General features: G+C 36.9%; 1 long non-coding RNA gene across 1 annotated transcript in view; it reads left to right on the top strand.

Moving 5' to 3' along the window:
- The window catches only part of A230006K03Rik (RIKEN cDNA A230006K03 gene), a 301,385-nt gene that overhangs the window by 70,926 nt on the left and 208,672 nt on the right, over positions 1–21,787 (top strand). Inside the window, exon 7 of the long non-coding RNA NR_169189.1 lies at positions 18,792–18,983. This is a non-coding gene — a long non-coding RNA (RIKEN cDNA A230006K03 gene). The remainder of the gene's footprint in view (positions 1–18,791; positions 18,984–21,787) is intronic.

Here is a 21,787-nt window from a genome sequence, read left to right as displayed (position 1 = left end):
GTTATTTGAATTTCAGGAGTCTAGCTTCTTGAGCTCTTTGTATATATTGGATATTAGTCCCCTATCAAATTTAGGATTAGTAAAAAATCCTTTCCCAATCTGTTGGTGGCCTTTTTGTCTTATTGACAGTGTGTTTTGCCTTACAGAAGCTTTGCAATGTTATGAGGTCCCATTTGTTAATTCTTGATCTTACAGCACAAGCCATTGCTGTTCTGTTTAAGAATTTTTCCCCTGTGCCAATATCTTCGAGGCTTTTGCCCACTTTCTCCTCTATAAATTTCAGTGTATGTGGTTTTACATGGAGGTCTTTGATCCACTTGGAGTTGAGCTTTGTCCAAGGACATAAGAATTGATCACACAGTCATCTATTGGATGGAACACAGGACCCTCAATGGAGGACCTAGGGAAAGTACACAAGGATTTGAAGGGGTCTGCAACCCGATAGTTGGAACAACAATATGAACTAACCAGTACCCCCAGAGCTCGTGTCTCTAGCTGCCTATGGAGCAGAAGGTGGCCTAGTTGGCTATCACTGAGAAGAGATGCCTTTAGTCTTGCAAACTTTATATGCCCCAGTACAGGGGAATGCAAGGGCCTAGAAGTGAGAGTGGGTAGGTTGGGCAGCAGGGCATGGAGAGGGTTCAGGGAACTTTGGGATAGCATTTGAAATGTAAATAAATAAAAATTCTAATAAAAAATTAAAAAAAGAAAACACTACTTGATTATGTATCACTTGACAGGACTAAAAACATGCTTTTCAATATTTTCTACATCCTCTTCACAATTTCCTATCTTTACATCCCTTTGCTACTGTTTCTAGTTTATTTATGTCTCTCTATTATGATCCACATTCACATATATGTTTCACCAATGCTGGAGTGAAAGATAATTTCTAAAACATGGGTAGCATAAAACAGACACAAACTCATTAAAATACTCATTTAAATGTGGTTGGAAACTTCACACTAGATGATATTTCTAGAAGAAATGAAGAGAAATCATACAGATAGAAGTGAAGACATGAATGTTAGTGGAAATGGAGGACACAGGTTCTTTGTGAAACAACTAATCCAAGGCGATTTATAAAAATTTTAGACTTGTCCCACATCTATATCTAATACTGCAAAACCAAGTTTATTTTGTTTTCTCTGAAAATCTTATTTCCTTAACAAGGAATAAACCTCATAATTATCCATATCACCAATTTTTCCACTTCTTTGGGAATATGCGTCAGATTGTTCTCTGGAAAGCGTTATAAATACACAGTTTAATAAAGTTTTTGATAATACCTAAGAAATACTTAGATATAGCCATGAATCCAATTCTCATTTTGAGTGAGGGGACAAACACCACCATGACTAGTAAAGTTGGATTCATCAGGCTGGTTTCATATTCAGTAGGAGAAATAGGAGTATTAGAATTCACCTCCTCTGTATCTGTGAGGTATAATTTTATCTCCAAATGTAGAGATTCCCCCTTAATACTTCTGGGGAAAATGTCTATAGAAAAGAATCCAACATTTAAATATTTTTTGATGTTTTCATAACAGTGTGCATGTGCACTCTACATATATCTGGGCATTCTGAAGTTGTTAATAAACTCAAGATTTTAATCCCTATTGTAAACTCAGATACAGAGCATATTACTTAGAAGTACATAATGTAGCCTCCCAATACTAGATTGCCTTGACAAATGCAGGCTATCACATTTTTGTGTTTTGTAATCCTGACTTTTCTTATTGTTTTCTGATATACTAAATGTAGATATTACTAAGTTTGCTTTAAGTTCAAGGTTGGACTGGTTATGGAATCAACAGAAAGCAACTTTAATATGTTAGGATGGATGCCTTGGTCTCTCTCTTGTAAAATGTGTTGGGGGACAGCAGTCCTTACTTGTTTTAATATGTCCTTGAGAAATCACAGTCCTACTAGAAGACAGTCCTTATATGTTCTTTGAGATGTCATTATTTGAGGCATGAACAATTTTAATCAATGGGTTGTCACCACAGTGCTGATGCATAGTATGGGATGTGTGCCTTTAATGACATCTACATAGGGAATGTGATGTGACATTTTTAGGAGGTATGTGGTACAGCAGATGAAGGACATTTGGCTTGAATATTTGGGAATTGTTAGGCTTGCCCTTAGAGATGTCACCTCTTTAGATGAGCACTGACTTTATTGTGTGCTGCTTTCTTCCATACTGTGTATAAAGAATGAAAAGATATGTGGTTCAGTGACCACATGTGTTGCGGCCGCCAGCAGCTCGCAACATGAACGGTTCGACTGAGAAGGCTACTCGAGCTGTAAGCTGAGTTTGTATCTCTTCAGAAGCAATTTGTAATCCCTTATCAGCCAGGGCCTTTCGTAAGTCTCCATAACACAAAAGCAAATCTTGGGGGTCCTTTCCCGCCATCAAGACATCATCTGTGAAATGAATGATGTAAATATTTGGCCATTGTTGTCTAACAGGCTGAATTGCCTTTGCCACAAACCTTTGACATAAGGTGGGACTATTAGCTATCCCCTGCGGGAGAATTGTCCATTGATATCTTTTCATGGGTTCCTTGAAATTTACAGAAGGAACACTAAAAGCAAATCTCTCACAATCCTTTGGATGCAAAGGGATGGTAAAGAAACAATCTTTCAAATCTATAACAATCTTATAATATCCCTTAGGAATGGCTACTGGGGAGGGGAGCCCCGGTTGTAAAGTTCCCATAAGTACCATGGTTTCATTAACCTTTCTTAAATCTTGCAACAGTCTCCATTTTCCCGATTTCTTCCTGATAATGAAAATGGGTGTATTCCAGGGAGAGTGAGACTCCACCAAATGTCCTGCTTCTAACTGCTCCTGCACTAGCAAAGAAGCGGCCTCTATTTTCTCTTTAGGTAAAGACCACTGATCTACCTACACCGGAATATCATTATGCCATTGAATTTTTTCGGCGTGGGATGCAGGCAAGACAGTGGCTGCTACTGAAAATACTTTAAACCTCTCACGTTAGAGTGGGGTTTAAGATCCTCAAAAGTCTTAATTTTCTGTCCCTTCTTTATTAGTCCACGATCAGGCAGGGGTCCCTGCCTGAACGTCTATTCAGTCACCATCTCCTTAGAACTGCACAGGATAACGCCCATCTGTGACAACAGATCTCTTCCCCACAGGGTTACAGGCAAATTTGGCATAACATACGGCTGAATATTTCCTGATTTTCCATCCTCATCTCTCCAGGTTAGCAATTTGGAACTACGTTTTGGGTTACTGGCATAACCAATTCCTTGAAGGTGAGTCAAGGAAACAGACAGGGGCCAGTTTGAGGGCCAGTCCTGCCCTCTTATAATCGTTACATCGGCCCCGGTATCTATTAATCCTTCAAAGCTTTTTCCATCAAGAATCAATTTAAGGTTAGGTCTCTGATTAGTGATAGATTTCACCCAATTTACGCCAGAGGAGTCAAAGTTATTCTGTCCTTCTTCATTTTCAAAGAATTTAGATAGTGACCAGCGCAAAGGGATCAAAGTAAGTTGAGCAATTTTCTGATTAGCGGGTATAGTTATAGCACCACGAGGGCAAGCGGCTATGATTTTAATTTCTCCCTCATAATCATTACTTATAACACCTGGATAAATCTGCAGGCCTTCTACAATAGAACTGCTTCGTCCTAAGAGAAAACCACAGGTTCCTACAGGTAGTGGTCCAAAGACTCCGGTAGGCAGAGTTTGGACTCCCACTTCTGGGGTTAATGCTGCATGGACAGTGGAACAGAGGTCCAGTCTTGCATTTCCTGGGTTTGACCTGACAAGCTCAAGAACTGATCTTGTTGGCTGGGCAGCAGATTTATAGCCCCATAAGCTGTCTTCTTTGAGTAACTCGGGGCCTGGGGCTGACCCCTTTCCTCATTTCCCGGCACCGGGCGGCTCAAAACCCTTGTTTTATGCTTACAATCTTTTGCCCAGTGGTGGCCCTTCCCACACCTGGGACATATTCCTGGGGCACGGCCTGTTTGTCTAACCTCGGCACCCTTGTTCTGAGGACAATCAATTCTAAAATGATCTAAACTTCCACACTTAAAGCATACATTTTTCCCTCGTTTCCTTGAGAACATTGCTTGCGCTTGGGTTCCCTGCAAGATCTCGCAGGAAGGCCCGATGTCTGCGCAAAGGCGGACATATCCCGCCAAATCTGTCGTTCCCTTATGCGGTTGAATCGCAGCTCGGCAAATTGCGTTAGCATTCTCATAAGCCAATTGCATAACGAAAGGACTTCCTGTGTCCGGATTTCCAAGGATTCTACTAGCTTAAATCAATAGCCTGTCCACAAAATCCTGATATGGTTCATCAGAACTCTGCCGAATGCTAGCTAAACTTCCACCAATCCCTCCTTTGACTGGCAACCTTCCCCAAGCTCGGCGTGCGTCCGTCGCAATTTGTGCGTACACTGCAACAGGAAAATCAATCTGATTTGTCTGTCCCTCATATGGACCCTCTCCTAAAAGCATGTTGCTATCCCAGCCTGAATTACCAGCCTGAGCGTTAGAAGCAGCAGTTTTCTTACTGGCGTCTCGCCATTCAGAATCCCAAAGCAAAAAATCTCCTCCTGACAGGGTAGCCTTAGAAAGAGTCTTCCAATCTAAAGGGGTTAAGTGTGACTCCACAACTGTGTCCAGTAATGCTTGAGTGAATGGGGCTGAAGGGCCATATTGCACAACAGCCGCCTTTAACTCTTTTATCAACTTGAAATCTAAGGTCTGGTAATGTCTGCCCCTAGTATCTTGCTGATCAACTACCTCGACCACAGGAAAGGCTAGCGTATTAGACATATTCTGTCCTTTCCCACAAGCCTGACTCACAACCTTTTCTAGCGGCACCTGGTGAACTACAGAAGAGTTACTCTTCTCCGCTTCTGACATCTTTTTTAGTTCCCGAAGCTCATTAGTCAGCCTCTGAAGCTTAATCTCAAACTCTAATTCGCTTAGTCGTGTGTCCCTATTCGTGGCACCTCCCGAAGTGGGGACTACAGGTGGAGCGGGAGATTCACAAGAGGACCAATTCTCATTAAGGTAATGGGCAGCTCCTCTATCTGAGTGATTTTTGTTAAAAATCAGTTTTTCATCCGAGTTTCCACATTTATCAATTTTTGAGTAAAGAAGATCTTTTTCTGAGGAGGCCCTCTCTGACAGGCACTCCTCCTGAGATACCACAAGCTCCGCCTGGGGGCAACTTAGCCCTGGGGAAGTGGCATCTTTTATTGCATCATTACGAGCGCCCAGAGGCCTAGGGTAAAATTATCTGCCTGAGTGATTTTTAAGGCCTCACCAACTTTCTCCCAGGTTCCACAATCTAGTGTTTCTTCTTCCTTGAACCATGGGCAACAGCTATCTATCTTACCTAAAAAATTTTTTACTAATTGGACTTCAAGCCTTACTCCTCTGGCCTGAAACAACTCCTGAAAACTATGGGCAACCGCCTGATCCATGACTTTAAACCCTTTCTTCTTCCACCTAAGCAGCTTCCTAAAAAGCTGCGGCTAACCTGCCTGTTTCCGTTTCTAGTTCCGATTAACACGCTGCTGACCCAAGCAGAACCAGCATTGGGTTAGCACTGATTCAAGCTTAATTCGTATCCTACCGCATCCTCAGCAACACTTTACAAAACTGAAATTTTAAGCTAGTGCTAGCATGTGTACCTGTCCGTTGCTCCGATGTCTGATACGAAGATCCTTTCCTGTGGAGCTCCACAGCAGCGTTCCTCTTAGCATCTCTCTGCCATTCTTCAGGTCCCAGTTCTGGCGCCAAAATATTGTGGCTGCCAGCAGCTCGCAACATGAATGGTTCGACTGAGAAGGCTACTCGAGCTGTAAGAGAGGAATCTAGACGGGGCGAAAGAAGAAACGGAGCTAAGACAAATTCATTCTGATCAAAGCTCAAATTTTATTGTTGCGACACTAGTTATGAAGGAAGGGGGAGGGGACCCGATTCCCGCCGAATAATCTCGGGTCCAGTAGAAAGGTGCACGTGTGTGGCTCCTCAGGTTCCGGCAGTGGGCGTGGCAGAACGAATGAGCAGGAAGCTCCACCCCGAGCAAGCAGGTTTCAGGCTGGGGGAGGGGAGACTACACACATGTATATGATACATATATATATATATTTAAGTATACACATTTTTGTATAGGGTAGTAAATTAGTGTCTTCTTCACTTTGGAAAATGTGTCTCATTCCCTCACCATTCCTTTGGTTCATCAAATATTTTCTAGTCTGTTAAGGCCACATGCAATTTGTAGCTTCAATTTAGCTTGTTTATTTTGCATCTCATGTTTGAAAATCACACTGGTGAAACTTTATGTGTGTATATTATGACACTCTAAGAAGAAACACTATTCCATCAAACTATCTCATTTCCTGGGTCTCACTATTTGTTTTACACTTTAACAATGTCTCCTGACATGTAGTTTCAGGACATATTTTATAGAATTATGTATATATGGCTTCATATTGTACTTTATTGATCTGTTAATTCTCTGTTTTTTAATGACCTTTGGTAGAAAATCTCATTTGAGATTTATTTATTTATTATATTATAGAGTTGGAATATATGATAGGATTAGTTTTAGATATTTGATAAGTCTACACCGATTAACAATCTTGCTTAATTTTTTTGCATCAAAACTAAATGAGTGATCCATTTATTTACATTCTTTACAGTATTTCCTGTTAGTTATTTTGATATTTGTCCTTCTAACTTAGGTTAGTTGAAATCCCACTCATGTTTTTATTTGCATTTCCAGATGAAAGTATTAAAAAATAAAATCTGACTAGTAGTAGGGGAAAACTGAAGGTGCTAATCAGCCAGTTAAGACAATTAAAAACAAAACATAACAAAGCAAAACAAAACGAAAACAAAAACAGTGTTTACTTCTTAATAGCCTTTCATTATAAATTTTGGCTTCTCAATTCTACCAGGTAATTCATTGTATATTCATGACACTTCATCTGGACCCTAACTCTGAAATTGATTTAGTTATTGATGACTGGAACTGTTTTGTAACTTTGAATGTTTGATACATGTGGCAATGTATTGAAGAATCACCCATCCTTGAGCATGAAATTAAAAATTTAGCTAATTTTTCTTTACTCCTCTAGATTATATGGCAAATTACCAGTTTAAGGAACAGTCTATAAATTTCATGGCCCTATAGAAATATCTGGAAGCTGGATTAAGGTCCTCACCAAGAGAGACAAGATGGGTATATGGTGAATAATTTCTACAGGAGAGAAATAGGAGACCATAGCATGCTGCTACCTCTGTAAGGATAAGAATCACACTTTGTCTTCTGACCACTCCACAGTTCAGACTGGTCCACACTGGACACCCATGCTGAAAGGCTATTTGTCAGATTCAAGGTATGTGAAAGATGTGATAAAAGAATGAGCAACCACAACCCCCTGGTCTTTCTCAATATCATTTCTCATATTTAAAATCCAAATTAGATTGGTTAATGCTCTCAGTTAAATTGAACATCATGATCTTAAAAAATAATCAAACTTTGAATCTCTTTTATGCAAATAAGATTTTCTGGATGCATGTTCCTCTATCATTTGAGAAGTTTTACTTTCGGAAAAGCAGTGGAATATCGAGACTAATCTAGAGTAAAAAAAAGATTTACAGAATCATAGAAAACACTAAAATAAGGAAACATATATGCTTTATTTAGAGGTACTCAAGTGTACTCAACATTTATGATATGATTTACTTGGTCTGTTGTGTTGAGTGCCACTAACATGCCCTTACTAATTTTATAGAGTCTCATATTTTTTTAATGGAACTCACTGTTCCTAATGTATGGCCAAATAAATGAAAATAATCTTGTAAAATTTATATTCAGTATAAGATGAATAGGTATAAGGATTATGCAAGTTTCACCAAATTCCTAGTAATTTCCTTTAAAGGATATATTAAATTGTTCTTTGCTTCTTGAGATCAATAGAAAGCTGCTTAACCTGAGATCATAAAATAAAATAGTTATTAATATAAACAATTTTAATAAGAATTTATATTATTTCATACACGAGTAATGCAAATTTCATCATGTATCTGGCATAGGTGTGTATGTATATATAATACTATATATTTGTACATATAAATATGTGTGTGCCTGTATGTTTGAATCACATCTAAATAATGACATTCTGCTGAGACCCAATAGAATAGTTCATATGGGTTTAATTATGCCCAGTTGTGATTAAATTCCTGCCATGGACACATCCTTGATGAATAAATACACACACACACGCGCGCATGTGTCTGTGTGTTTGTATATGATGTATATGATGTATACATGATATACATGATGTATATGTAAATGTGTATGTATTTGTATATATGATACTAAGAAATAATATGTGCCCTTCAAGATCTCAGAGCAAATCAAACAGCAAACATTGCAGTTAATAATATTATTTTGTTAGTCTCTTATCAACAGCTTTCAAGAGATATTTTACTCATCAGAAAATGAAGTTTGTTGAATTAGTGCAATTTTCAGGAATAAAATTATCTTCTTGAGGCATAACTTCTTTTAATTTCTGTACACATATACACACATAGATTTGTGAACATTACATGTGCACATTTAAATAACAGTAAAATATTGTTTACTTATAGCTTTTGGAATAATTCTCTATATTATTTCCCTGCCTTCTTTATTTTCATTCATAAGAATATATAAATATTCTCCTCCTTAATGACAATAACATATTTTCCATTTCCATGTTTTGAAGAACTTATTTCCCCTTCACCTCTTTAGTAAAAAGTTCCAAACCCTTCACTATCCTAGTTTCATTTGTTACCTCACACTATGTACATACTTGTAAGATGGAGAGTCGGGATCTTTAGAATGTGAGATCATGATTCCTTCTGTTTCTTTGGATATAGATTTCCTTCAATTCAAGACCCGATTAAAAAAATGAAGAGAAAATTAGTGCAATGGTTTAATGCCAAACTTCTTTGAATTTGATTGGGTATATATATATATATATATATATATATATATATATATATATATATATTGGACAATTGAGAAATAAATTTCCATGAAGTGACATTTTAATTAAGAATATGCTGGTGGATGTGTATTTCTTCATAGAATGCATGGATTAGAAATCTATCTCAAGAGGTTCTTTTTTTTTTTTTTTTTTTTTTTTTCATTGAGAGTAGATTTTTATATCCTAGGTTTTTTGATATTCCAGATGAAATTTCAATTTTCCCCTTCTACCTTGGTGAAGAATTGGGTTAGAATTTTGATGGGGTTGCATTGAATCTACAGATTGCTTTCGGCAATATAGCCAATTTTACTATATTAATCTTGCCAATCTATGAGCATGGGAGATCTTTCCATCTTCTGAGATCTTCTTTGATTTCTTTCTTCAGAGACTTGAAGTTCTTATCAAACATATCTTTCACTTCCTTAGTTAGAGTCAAACCAAGGTATTTTATATTTTTTGTGACTATTGTGAAGGGTTTTGTTTTCTTTGCAAAATACATGAAACTCAAGAAGCAGGAAGACCAAAGTGTGGATACTTTGTTCCTTCTTAGAATGGGGAACAAAATATCCATGGAAGGAGTTACAGAGACAAAGTTTGGAGCTGTGATGGAAGAAAGGACCATCCATAGACTGCCCCCCCTTGGGACCCATCCCATAATCAGGCACCAAACCCAGACATTATTGCATATGCCAGAAAGATTTTGCTGATAGAACCCTGATATAGCTCTCTCTTGTGAGGCTATGCCAGTGCCTGGCAAATACAGAAGTGGATGTTCACAGTCATCTATTAGGCCCCTAAAGATGGAGTAGAGAAAGTACCCAAGGGGCTAAAAGGATCTGCAACCTTATAGGAAGAACACCAATATGAACTAACGAGTACCACCAAGAGCCATGTCTCTAGTTGCATATGTAGCAGAGGATTGCCTAGTTGGCAATTAATGGGAGGAGAGGACCTTGGTCTTTTGAAGATTATATGTGCCAGTACAGGGGAATGACAGGGCCAGGAAGCAGTAGTGGGTGTGTTGGGAAGCAGGTTGTGGGTAGGGTTAAGGGGCTTTGTAATAGCATTTGAAATGTAAATGAAGAAAATATCTCATTAAAATTATGTAAAAATATTTTAAAAATAAAATAAAATAAATGAATCTATCTTAAGTTATAATATGTTCTTCCATAGTCCATAAAGATGAAACAGATATATCATATGTGTAGACCAAAGAAGTTCTTTCAGTAAATTTCAGGAGGCAAAGACCTGAAAACATTTAAGGTTACACCCCTCTTCATTTATAGCTGTTAAATTATATTTCAAAATTACATTACCACATAAAGTGACAGTAATCCATCATGTCATTAACACAGTTATTGTGATAATCTGATAATTGTTTAAGTGTATTCACTAAACAGTGAAAAAAATCAATTGTACTAATTTAATGGAAAACTATTTTTAATGATTTATCAAACTAGAAAAAAAATCAGCTGAATCCTCATAGTTTTCTAAATGAAATTATATGTTACAAAAACTGTGTTATTGTAAAAATAACACTATATATAACTCTGTGCTTCTTAGTGTCCTGAGGAATATCTCCCCATTATAGGTTGTTGGAGTCCATAATTCATGGATCAAAAATTCTTACTTTGAACTTTTTACAATATGTCTTGACAATTTATTTAAGAAAGACTTTTTCTTTTGCACACTACATCGTTTTTACAGATACTTTGCCTTATCTGTAAACGTTTAATATTGGAGAGATGAATTACTCTATAATCTCCATGCAGTAGAGCAGAAGGGTTTGAGTTTTCACCACATAAATCAGCATACAAACAGTTACTAATCATGATAAAGTCTCCCATTAGTTAGAGTATGGGCTATCATATTTATAAAAATATTGATCTATGGATTTAAACATATACTTTCTCAAAAAAGTATGTTGTGTGTCATTATAGGAAAATATGTGAATTTGAAGTTTTGTCAATACCTTCCTTTGAATATGCCATAAATCCATGTTCACATGATGAAAATATACACATCTACATTCTGTCCTATGGTACATTAGTATGACTCTAATTGTCTTTCATTGGAGACAAGGGCACATTATCTTGGGTTGAAGGATCTGATACTCCTTTTTTTAAGAATATGCTGGCCTCAAACTCATAGACATTCACCTGATCCTGTCTTCTCTGAACTTAGATCTAGGAAATACATAAATGAGTCTGTCTTGATGACTCCTTTTGTGTCAGTACATTTTGCTACCTTAAATCATTATTAAATATACACAATATGATAATATCTTAATTATAATTTCTTTGCATAGAGATAGCATGAATAAAGTTCTCCATTTTCATTCTAATTTTATGGATACTGAGTTGATGACAACTTTTTTAGAGTTGCTTATGAATTTTAAATGAGTTTGACTATAAGACCAAAAGTAAAATATCTGGACATTGGAAGGAAAATACACTTTAATATCTAGTAGTTACTAGGATGTGATGCATCCTAAGAAAATTAAGTTTCAAGGCAATGAAGAGAAGATTAAAATATATGTAGATGTTATAATTACCATTATTAGTTTAACTGCGTATTTGTGGTTTTATATTATTTGATAAAACTTATTGAATTAACAACTTCTCATATAATCAGTGAGTACATATCATGTAGGTTCTTTTTTTATATGGTTATCTCACTCAGGATGATATTCTACAGATCAATTCATTTGCCTAAGTATTTCATGAACTCATTGTATTTAATAGCTGTGTAAATGTACCACATTTTCTGTATCCAGTCCTCTGTTGAGGGACATCTGGGTTCTTTCCAGATCCTGGGTATTTTAAATATGGTTACTATGAGCATAGTAGAGCATGTGACCTTATTATATGTTGGAGCATAATCTAGGTATATGCCCAGGAGTGGTATTGCTTGGCTCTCAGATAGCACTATGTCCAATTTTCTGAGGAACCACCAAACTTATTTCCAGATTTGTTGTATCAGCTTGCAATCCCACCAGACATGGAGGAGTGTGCCTCTTCCTCCACATCCTCAGCAGCATCTGCTGTCACCTGAGTTTTTGAACCCAGGGTTGTTTGGTTTGTATTTCCCTGCTGACATAGGATATTGAAGATTTCTTTTGGTGCTTCTCAACCTTATTCCTCAGTTTACAATTCTTTGTTAGTTCCCTTTTCCTTTTTTTTTTTTCTTCTTTTTTTTATTACGTATTTTCTTCAATTACATTTCCAATGCTATCCCAAAAGTCCCCACCCCACTCCTCTACCCACCCATTCCCATTTTTTGGCCCTGCCATGCCCCTGTACTGGGGCATATAGCGTTTGCCTGACCAATGGGCTTCTCTTTCCAGTGATGGCCGACTAGGTCATCTTTTGATACATATGCAGCTAGTCAAGAGCTCTGGGGTACTGGATAGTTCATAATGTTGTTCCTCCAATAGGGTTGCAGATCTCTTTAGCTCCTTGGATACTTTCTCTAGCTCCTCTATTGGGGGCCCTGTGATCCATCCAATAGTTGACTGTGAGCATCCACTTATGTGTTTGCTAGGCCCCAGCCTACTCTCATAAGGGACAGCTATATCACCGTCCTTGCAACAAAGGCTTGCTAGTGTATGCAATGGTGTCATCACTTGGAGGCTAATTATGGGATGGATCCCTGGATATGGCAGTCTCTAGATGGACCATCTTTTGTCTCAGCTCCAAACTTTGTCTCTGTAACTCCTTCCATGGGTGATTGTTTCCAATTCTAAGAATGAGCAAAGTGTCCAAACTTTGGTCTTCATTCTTCTTCAGTTTCATATGTTTTACATATTGTACCTTATATCTCGCTATACTAAGTTTCTGGGTTAATATCCACTTATCAGTGAGTACATTTCATTTGAGTTCTTTTGTGATTGGGTTTCTTCACTCAGGATGATGCCTTCCAGGTCCAACCATTTGCCTAGGAATTTCGTGAGTTCATTCTTTTTAATAGCTGAGTAGTACTCCATTGTGTAAATATACCACATTTTTTGTATCCATTCCTCTGTTGAGGGACATCTGGGATCTTTCCAGCTTCTGGCTATTATAAATAAGGCTGCTATGAACATAGTGGAGCATGTGTCCTTCTTACAGATTGGGACATCTTCTGGATATATGCCCAGGAGAGGTATTGCTGGATCCTCTGGTAGTACTATGTCCAATTTTCGGAGGAACCGCCAGACTGATTTCCAGAGTGGTTGTACAAGCTTGCAATCCCACCAACAATGGAGGAGTGTTCCTCTTTCTTCACATCCTCACCAGCATCTGCTGTCACCTGAATTTTTGATCTTAGCCATTCTGACTGGTGTCAGATGGAATCTCAGGGTTGTTTTGATTTGTGTTTCTCTGATGATTAAGGATGTTTAACATTTTTTCAGGTGTTTCTCAGCCTTTCGGTATTTTTGGGTGAGAATTCTTTGTTCAGCTCTGAGCCCCATCTTTTATGGGGGCTATTTGATTTTCTGGAATCCACCCTCTTGAGTTCTTTATATATATATTGGATATTAGTCCCCTATCTGATTTAAGATAAGTAAAGATCCTTTCCCAATCTGTTGGTGGTCTTTTTGTCTTATTGACGGTGTCTTTTGCCTTGCAGAAGCTTTGCAGTTTCATGAGGTCCCATTTGTCAATCCTGATCTTAAAGCACAAGCCATTGCTGTTCTCTTCAGGAATTTTTTCCCTGTGCCCATATCTCAAGACTTTTCTTCACTTTCTCCTCTATAAGTTTCAGTGTCTCTGGTTTTATGTGGAGTTCCTTGATCCACTTAGATTTGACCTTAGAACAAGGAGAGAGGAATGGGTTGATTCGCATTCTTCTACATGATAACAACCAGTTGTGCCAGCACCATTTGTTGAAAATGCTGTCTTCTTTCCCACTGGATGGTTTTAGCTCCCTTGTCAAAGATCAAGTGACCATAGTTGTGTGGGTTCATTTATGGGTCTTCAATTCTATTCCATTTGTCTACTTGTGTGTCACTATACCAGTACCATGCAGTTTTTATCACAATTGCTCTGTAGTAAAGCTTTAGGTCAGGCATGGTGACTCCACCAGAGGTACTTTAATATACGAAAATCCATCAATGTAATCCATTATATAAACAAACTCAAAGACAAAAACCACATGAACATCTCGTTAGATGCGGAAAAAGCATTTGAAAAGATCCAACACCCATTCATGATAAAAGTCTTGGAAAAATCAGGAATTCAAGGCCCATACCTAAACATGATAAAAGCAATCTACAGCAAACCAGTAGCCAACATCAAAGTAAATGGTGAGAAGCTGGAAGCAATCCCACTAAAATCAGGGTCTAGACAAGGTTGCCCACTTTCTCCCTACCTCTTCAACATAGTACTTGAAGTCCTAGCCAGAGCAATTCGACAACAAAAGGAGATCAAGGTGGTTTTTTTTTTTTTTTTTTTTTTTTTTTTTTTTTTTTTTTTTTTTTGGTTTTTCGAGACAGGGTTTCTCTGTATAGCCCTGGCTGTCCTGGAACTCACTTTGTAGACCGGGCTGGCCTCGAACTCATAAATCCGACTGTCTCTCCCTCCCATGTATTGGGATTAAAGGTGTCTCCTGTATTTCTTTATGGGAGTTATTTATGTCATCCTTAAAGTCCTCTATCAGCATCATGAGATATGATTTAATATCCAAATATTGCTTTTCCAATTTGTTGTGGTATCCAGGATTTGCTATGATTGGGGTACTGTTTTCTGATGATGCCACGTTGTCTCGGTTTCTGTTGATAAGATCTTGTGTTTGCCTTTCACTATCTTGTAATCTCCGATATTAGATGTTCTTGCCATCTCTGCCTGGAGCTTGTTCCTTCTGTGGGTCTGTAAGCCTATGTCAGCATTCCTTGGAGACCAGTTTTCTCCTGGCAAGACCTGTGCAAAGAGGGTTAAGGAACAACTCCACCTCCTGCATGCAGATAGAGGCAGGAGGGACCTTGTCCCAGCTTCTGCTGCCTGTGCACTCCTGGCTGGTCCCACAATAGTCACTTAGAGAAAATGGTGATCCCCCCTGAGTCCCAGTATAAGAGTACTCCCTAGAAATAAATTCTCCCTGGCAGGAAAGGTACACAACAATGAAGTTTTATAATATTAGTGTCTACATTATAGGCTACTAAGCACACAGTGATTTACAGACTGTCTGAAAATTGGTAATAGTGCTATCAGTACTGAAAATTATATTTCACAGCACCCAATTACAAACTTCTCTCTTATATCTTTACAAATTTAGCAAGGGAATATAAGGTAAACATCTGTGAGATCAAGGCCAGTCTGATTTATTTAGTGAGTTTAAGAACAGTAGGGTTATGTACAGAGAACTTATATCAAAATAACAGCAAACAAAATGGATTACTAATGGTCTCATTTGTTGAGAGATTCTCTTGTAAGCACCACCCCTCAATAAAAAAAATGAGGTAGCAAGTGAACTGTAGCAGAAAATAGGAGGTGGGGCATTGGTAGACAGGACAGGATTCTGGGAACTCTAATTCAACAGTGTGGCTACTGATAAAGGTGCAAATTCAGAAAAGTTTAAGAAGATACGATAGGGCTTGGAGGCAGGCCACTTAGGAACAATTTAATAGATGCCTATGGAAAGACATATTTTCTTGGGAGCAACTGGCTCCATTGTCTGGACATCATAGAAATCCCTAAAACTATCAGTGTTGCTATCTTGTTCTTTCAGAGAAGTGATTGGTATAGAAGCTGCTGAGAGGCATACATTGGACAGAGGCCTATGGAAGAGTTAAGCGAAGAATTGAAGGCATTCCAGGAGATAGGACCCACACAAGAAGACAAAATGTGTCAATTAACTGGCACCACTGAAAGCTCCCAGATATTGAGCTATTAATCAACAAGCATACAGTTGCAGGCCCCAGTCACATATGTAGCAAAGTTGTGCCAGTCTGTCCTCAGAGTGATAGGATATGCCTAACCCTGCAGGTAATTGATGTAAAAGAGTAGAGTGATTCAGACAGGTCTTCTTTTCAGAGGCAAATGGGAAAGGATGTAAGTGAAGAATACAGAGAGAGGTCCTTTGAGGGGTCAATATTTTATATTTTGTATTTAAATAATTATATATATGCAGAGGAACTAGTATAATCTCATATCCTCTCATATGCTCTGATGTCACTGCTCTAGTATCTCTGTGTTCATATGAACATTCTTTGTTTGATTTAGTGAGCCTAGTACTCTTAATGTCCTCCTTCACCTTTTGCTTTTTCATTCATTCTGTCTTCTTTCCCATAATGGTCTTTGAGCTCTGAGTGGAGGAACTGTATGGAGACATTACATTTAGAAAAATATTTCTAATGTTTCTCTCCCCTCCCCTCCCCTCCCCTCCCCTCCCCTCCCCTCCCCTCTCCTCTCCTCTCCTCTCCTCTCCTCTTCTCTCCTCTTCTCTCCTCTTCTCTCCTCTCCTTTCCTATTCTCTTTTCCTTTCTCTCTCTCTCTCTCTCTCTCTCTCTCTCTCTCTCTCTCTCTCTCTCTCTCTCTCTCTGTGTCTGTCTCTCTCCTCTCTACCTAATATTTGCATGTGGGTCTCTATTTGTTTATATATCTGAAGAGGTAGCTTCAGATCATGCAATTGCTAAAAAAATAAAACATACAAAATTCACTTAAAACAGAGTGGTTGAATAGGTACTTAAAGAGAACATTAACTCCTACATAGTAGTTTCTCTTGTGGGGAATGTTCTCTGTGGGCTAAAAGAGAAATACAAATTCTAAATTAATATCAAAATATTTAGTCAATAATGATGAATGGCCTGCAAAATATCTTGGTGAAATATAGCACAAATCTTGTGAAAGTCACCAACTACTATCAGATTTGCCTTAGTGCACACTAACTCCATGAGTCAGAATCCTTAACTGACCATGGTTGGGTGAAGAAGAACCTTAAAATAGATATGCCACAGATCTAGGTATTATATACTTGTAGATATCTGCATTGCTAAGTCACCATCAATTCTTGGAATCTATAGTATGGCATGTTGAATACAAACAAACAAACAAACAAATAACGCAAAACAAGAAAAAGGAGTAAATATAGTAAGGAGAACCATCACCACAGCCATCACCATCAGCACCACCACCACCAACAACAAAAACAACAACAAAACAATAGTCAAGCAAAAAAAAAGATTGAATTTATTGAAGAAAATGAGGGAAAGAACAAGAAGTTGATTGTACGAAAAGGACTTGAACCATCAGGAATACAACATGATGTGGGAAATTGTAGAATAGAGCAAAATAATCCTTACTATTGTCAAGTTTTATTATTTAATAATAACTGATTAATTCTACTCTTGATTATTTGGAAACATATATTACTTCAATCTATAATACATTTTCGGCCATGAACATTAAAAAAGAAAACAAAAAAAACAAAAAAACAAAAAAAAAAAAAAACTATGTAATCCAAAATGGCAAACATGGTATACATTTTAACCAGTTAACAGAAATTTCTACTTCTCAAAGGAAAAAAAAAGGTGGGATAATTGGAATCTTGCTGATCTGTACTTTATCAGAAGTTTGGTTCACTTGTGAAATGCATGGTATAAGTGATTCAACTTTGTTGATTTTTTTCAGCTACATATACCATGCTTACAGGAGAATAACAAAACCACAAATGTATTTTCTAAGATTTCAGTCTAGTGTGCAGATTCTAAACTTGAAATTTGAGGATAATATTACACAAAGGCATCAGAGATGGGATGAAAGAAACTTGCAGAAGTTTTTTTTTTTTTTTTTCCTTTGATGAACTGGTGGCAGATGGAAAGTATATTCTTAGGGAAGATTAACATCAGAGGGTACCCATGCTCCTGTAGATCTCTCAGCATCTGAGTACATATCAATAGCTCCAAGTCTGCTGAGAGTGTATTAAAAAGAGATCATATTAAATGGCCATGAACTATTAGTTATAAATATTGTGAGTAACCTAATGTAGTATAAGTAATGGTTGTATTTTCAACACATTAAATGACATATTAATATTAGATAACATTTACAAAATAATGACATTGTAATAACAATTCTATAAGATCTCATATACACACCATACTCAAATACACAGTGTGCTGCTCTGCATAAAAATAATCACATATATATTCACACACAGAGGCATATGATATGTCTAGATTTTGCATATTCCTTTTCTAAAATAAACTCCTTTTAGTATTTCTTTACCATGAATGGAATTTAAGATGAGGTATATTACGAGGTAAGCAGGTTTATGATACTGGAAATAAATATGCCTTTTGATAATTCAAGTGCATTATTTGTAAGTTGTGAAATGCATAAATATATGAACTTTTGTGATAAATTTCCATATATGCATGACTCCTCAGTATATTGCCACAGGAACATTACAAAGGTTCAGCTCTGAGGTTCATTTGACAGCACATGATTACACACAGCAGTGCACAGACAAAAAATGGATGCTTTATTACAGGTACCATTAGTCAAATTCAGGCTCAAAGGCTCAGGCATTACTGGACAGTTTTCTCTGTTTTTAATTAGAGCCAGAAACCAAAGAATAACTATATAATATTTCAATCTTTCTATTTCTTCTTTATTATTATTGCTGATGCAACAGGCAGGGAGGGGGGAAGAGATGGAGGGGCTTTGTTGGAAAAATCTCCCTGGTAACAACAGGCTTATGCCTCTTTTATCATTCTTGAGATCTCTCTCCTGATTGGTCCAAAACCTTTTCTCTATTTTTCCATATATACTCAGCCAGTCGGAGTCAAGCAGAGCTAAAGAAATTTATTCACACAGAAAATATTCCAGTAATGTTCCTGGTTGATGTTTAGCTCTCAGCTTGTACGAGGCTCTTGCTGTAGATTGACAACAAGCTGCTTTTACTAGAAGGAGGCTTGCTCCGGAAGCCTTCAGATGAAAATGAAAAGAAAACGTCACCGTGGCCAGGTAAATTGCTATGATTCTTCACATTCCTGCTCTGAATGAAACTGCTCCTGTATGTTGTGCAAGGTATTTGTTATTGCTTCTGGTCATTACGTTGGTTTTAAGATCTATCATTCAGGATTCGGCCTTGTGGTCCTGCTTCATCTGCAAGGATAGTGTATTACATCATCCTTCCTTACCTGACAGAGACAACATACCTGTTGCTCCTTAATCTGAGTTGGCAGATTGCATTTGTGAAACGTTTTTATATCAGGACAGCAGTTCTCACTTGTCAAGTTGAAATTTTCTTGAATATTTTCTGACATCACCTGATTTAGTATGCTACTGCCCTTCTCTGACATCACCTGATTTAGTATGCTACTGCCCTCTGAGATTATTAAAACAGAGATACTGCAGTTCTCCTTAATTATCACCTTGCTAATATCAAAAGTCTTGCATAAGATTTGCATTGCTATTGTTGGGAAGAAACATAGTTATATGTTCATACTTATATATATGGACACTTCATTCTTTTAGGACAGTCAAAACAAAAATATGCATTTATCCAATTAAAACCTTAACAGAAAAATGTCTTTTGTTTTATATTGTTTTTGACTTTGAATCACAATGTACCATAGTTTTGAGCCACTGCCCAGTTTGCCTGAGTTCTAGTATGTATAATATTTGAAATAGATTGCTTCAACACAATTTATCTTTAGCATTACACAGCATTTTTTCAATTTTGATTATTAGATACCATCTTGTGGCTTTTGTGTATAATGTAGTACTGTTTTTTTAAATTCAAGCTTTTGTTCTTGTGCATAATCTAGATGCCTCAACTGCATATAATTTTACTTAAATGTTGATATGTGAAATAATTAAATGGTGTTAATAGGTTGATTCTATCATAGTGTATCATATCTGGCTTATATTTACTGTTAATATCGCATTAGTTACTAACATTAACTGTAATTACTAATATTTCTTTAGCACAGAATTTTTTTTTCTTTAACAACTTCTCTTGATTATTGTACTGGCAAATATGTAGTCAATTATAGTCTTTGGCTCAACAATTTTTCTTATTTTTCTGTCCATCATTTGTATTCTTTTGATTCCCTGTGTGTAATATAATGCTAAATTTTGAGGATTTATCAGATTTTGAGGCTTATTTAAGAGAAATGAATGTGCATCTGAATAAGCAAGCATGGATAATTTGTTTAAAATGAGTAAAAGCAGGGGTTTATTAAAAAATTTAAAATCTGTATTGTACATTCATGTGATGCCTAACAAGGGGACTGGAAAGAGTACAATAGCCTTTGCTTGATTTTGTAGAAAGTACAGACACACATAAAAGCAAGTACTTGCGGAGGCCGTAACATTTTAAATTGTGAATGGCAGTGATAGAAGTGGGAGGCCTTCATAGTAGTTTTGACTGCAGATTCCTCAAAGGAAGTCTAAATGAATTAAATCTGTTATGAAACTTACTTTGTATATTACTGAAATGAATGGAAACAAAGGTTCTGTTTCTCAGGATGCTGGTATTTTTGGATTAGGGGCTTGGGCCATTTAAATCTAGGAGTTGTCAAAAAATACCCTCATCGGGTGATAGCTTATATAGCTACTAAAGGTACTACTTAGATACCACCAAGCTCAAATCCTAGTCACTTTTGAATCTTGCATGTTTCACAGTTAGGAATGGCAGTCAGTGTGTAGCTGCCCAAAAAGATCAATAAATATGACAGTTTTATTTTAAAATAATGTTCTTATTGGATTAAATATGCATTCTCATAGAAGCAAAAATTGAATTTTATGTGTCACCTATACAAATCACACTTTCCAGTGTAGAAAGACCTGATAATGACAGTTTAAATGTAGTACTAGGTATTCCATGTCTATTAATTCAGTTGTCTCTTCATTATTATTAATTATTAATCTCACCTTTGCTTTGTACTCAAAATGATGCAAAAGATTTTCCATAAGACTTTTTCATAGACAATGGTATGAAATATGTACTTCTGTATTCAGTAAACCACTGTAGAGTCAATATCCTAATTCAGCTATTTAAAATTATCTAGTGGGCACAAAAACTTGAGAAAAGAGGGAGCTGAAAAGGAAAGAAGAGATATAGGAATATATCATGGTACGATCTAGTCCTCTATTTCCAAGCAAACAGCAGCCATCTAGGTTAATCACCTGTGCCACATAGTAAATAGATATCCTAGATTGGTTTGAAGTTTGTTTATATGTGCTCATTAAATTACAAGAAAAGGACAGAGATCCTCATTCTAGTATTCACATGATCAGAGAATTTATTATAGGAAAATCTAAACTTAGTGAGTGTGACCATATAAGAGGCTAGAAAATATATGCAAAGCACAAGTATTGGAGCGTGGCTCTGTCATTTATTCTATAAGAAAGGTATCATGCTTACTGGGTAATGGTTTTCTGGGCAGCCTTTTTTCTGAGTACACACAGCCCTGAAAATAACCAACTAAAATAATCTGTATGTTTTCCCAAAAACTCATCAGTTGACTAGGATGAACCTTGGTTTATATCTATATTGACTTGTTGTTTAATGTTAGATTGGCAAGGGCTCTTCAGTAATTTCATCTTTATTTTGGGGAAATGTATTTTTTTTAATTGATGGCTTTGTTTTTGCAATTATAATACAGTTTTACTTCTCCTTTCTTTCTCCTAACTTCCAACATAATATCCTTTGCTCCTTTTCAAATTCATGGCTTATTTTTAATTTTTAATTCTGATTAAATGTATATATCTGTATGTAAGAGTTTATTCTTTTCATCTTATTTTGTTGGTCTATAGTGCAA

The sequence above is a fragment of the Mus musculus genome, chromosome 7, assembly GCF_000001635.26.
Source record: "Mus musculus strain C57BL/6J chromosome 7, GRCm38.p6 C57BL/6J".
Classification (NCBI taxonomy): domain Eukaryota; kingdom Metazoa; phylum Chordata; class Mammalia; order Rodentia; family Muridae; genus Mus; species Mus musculus.
The sequence above is the reverse complement of the archived record's forward strand: the minus strand, read 5'-3'. Positions and strand labels throughout refer to the sequence as shown.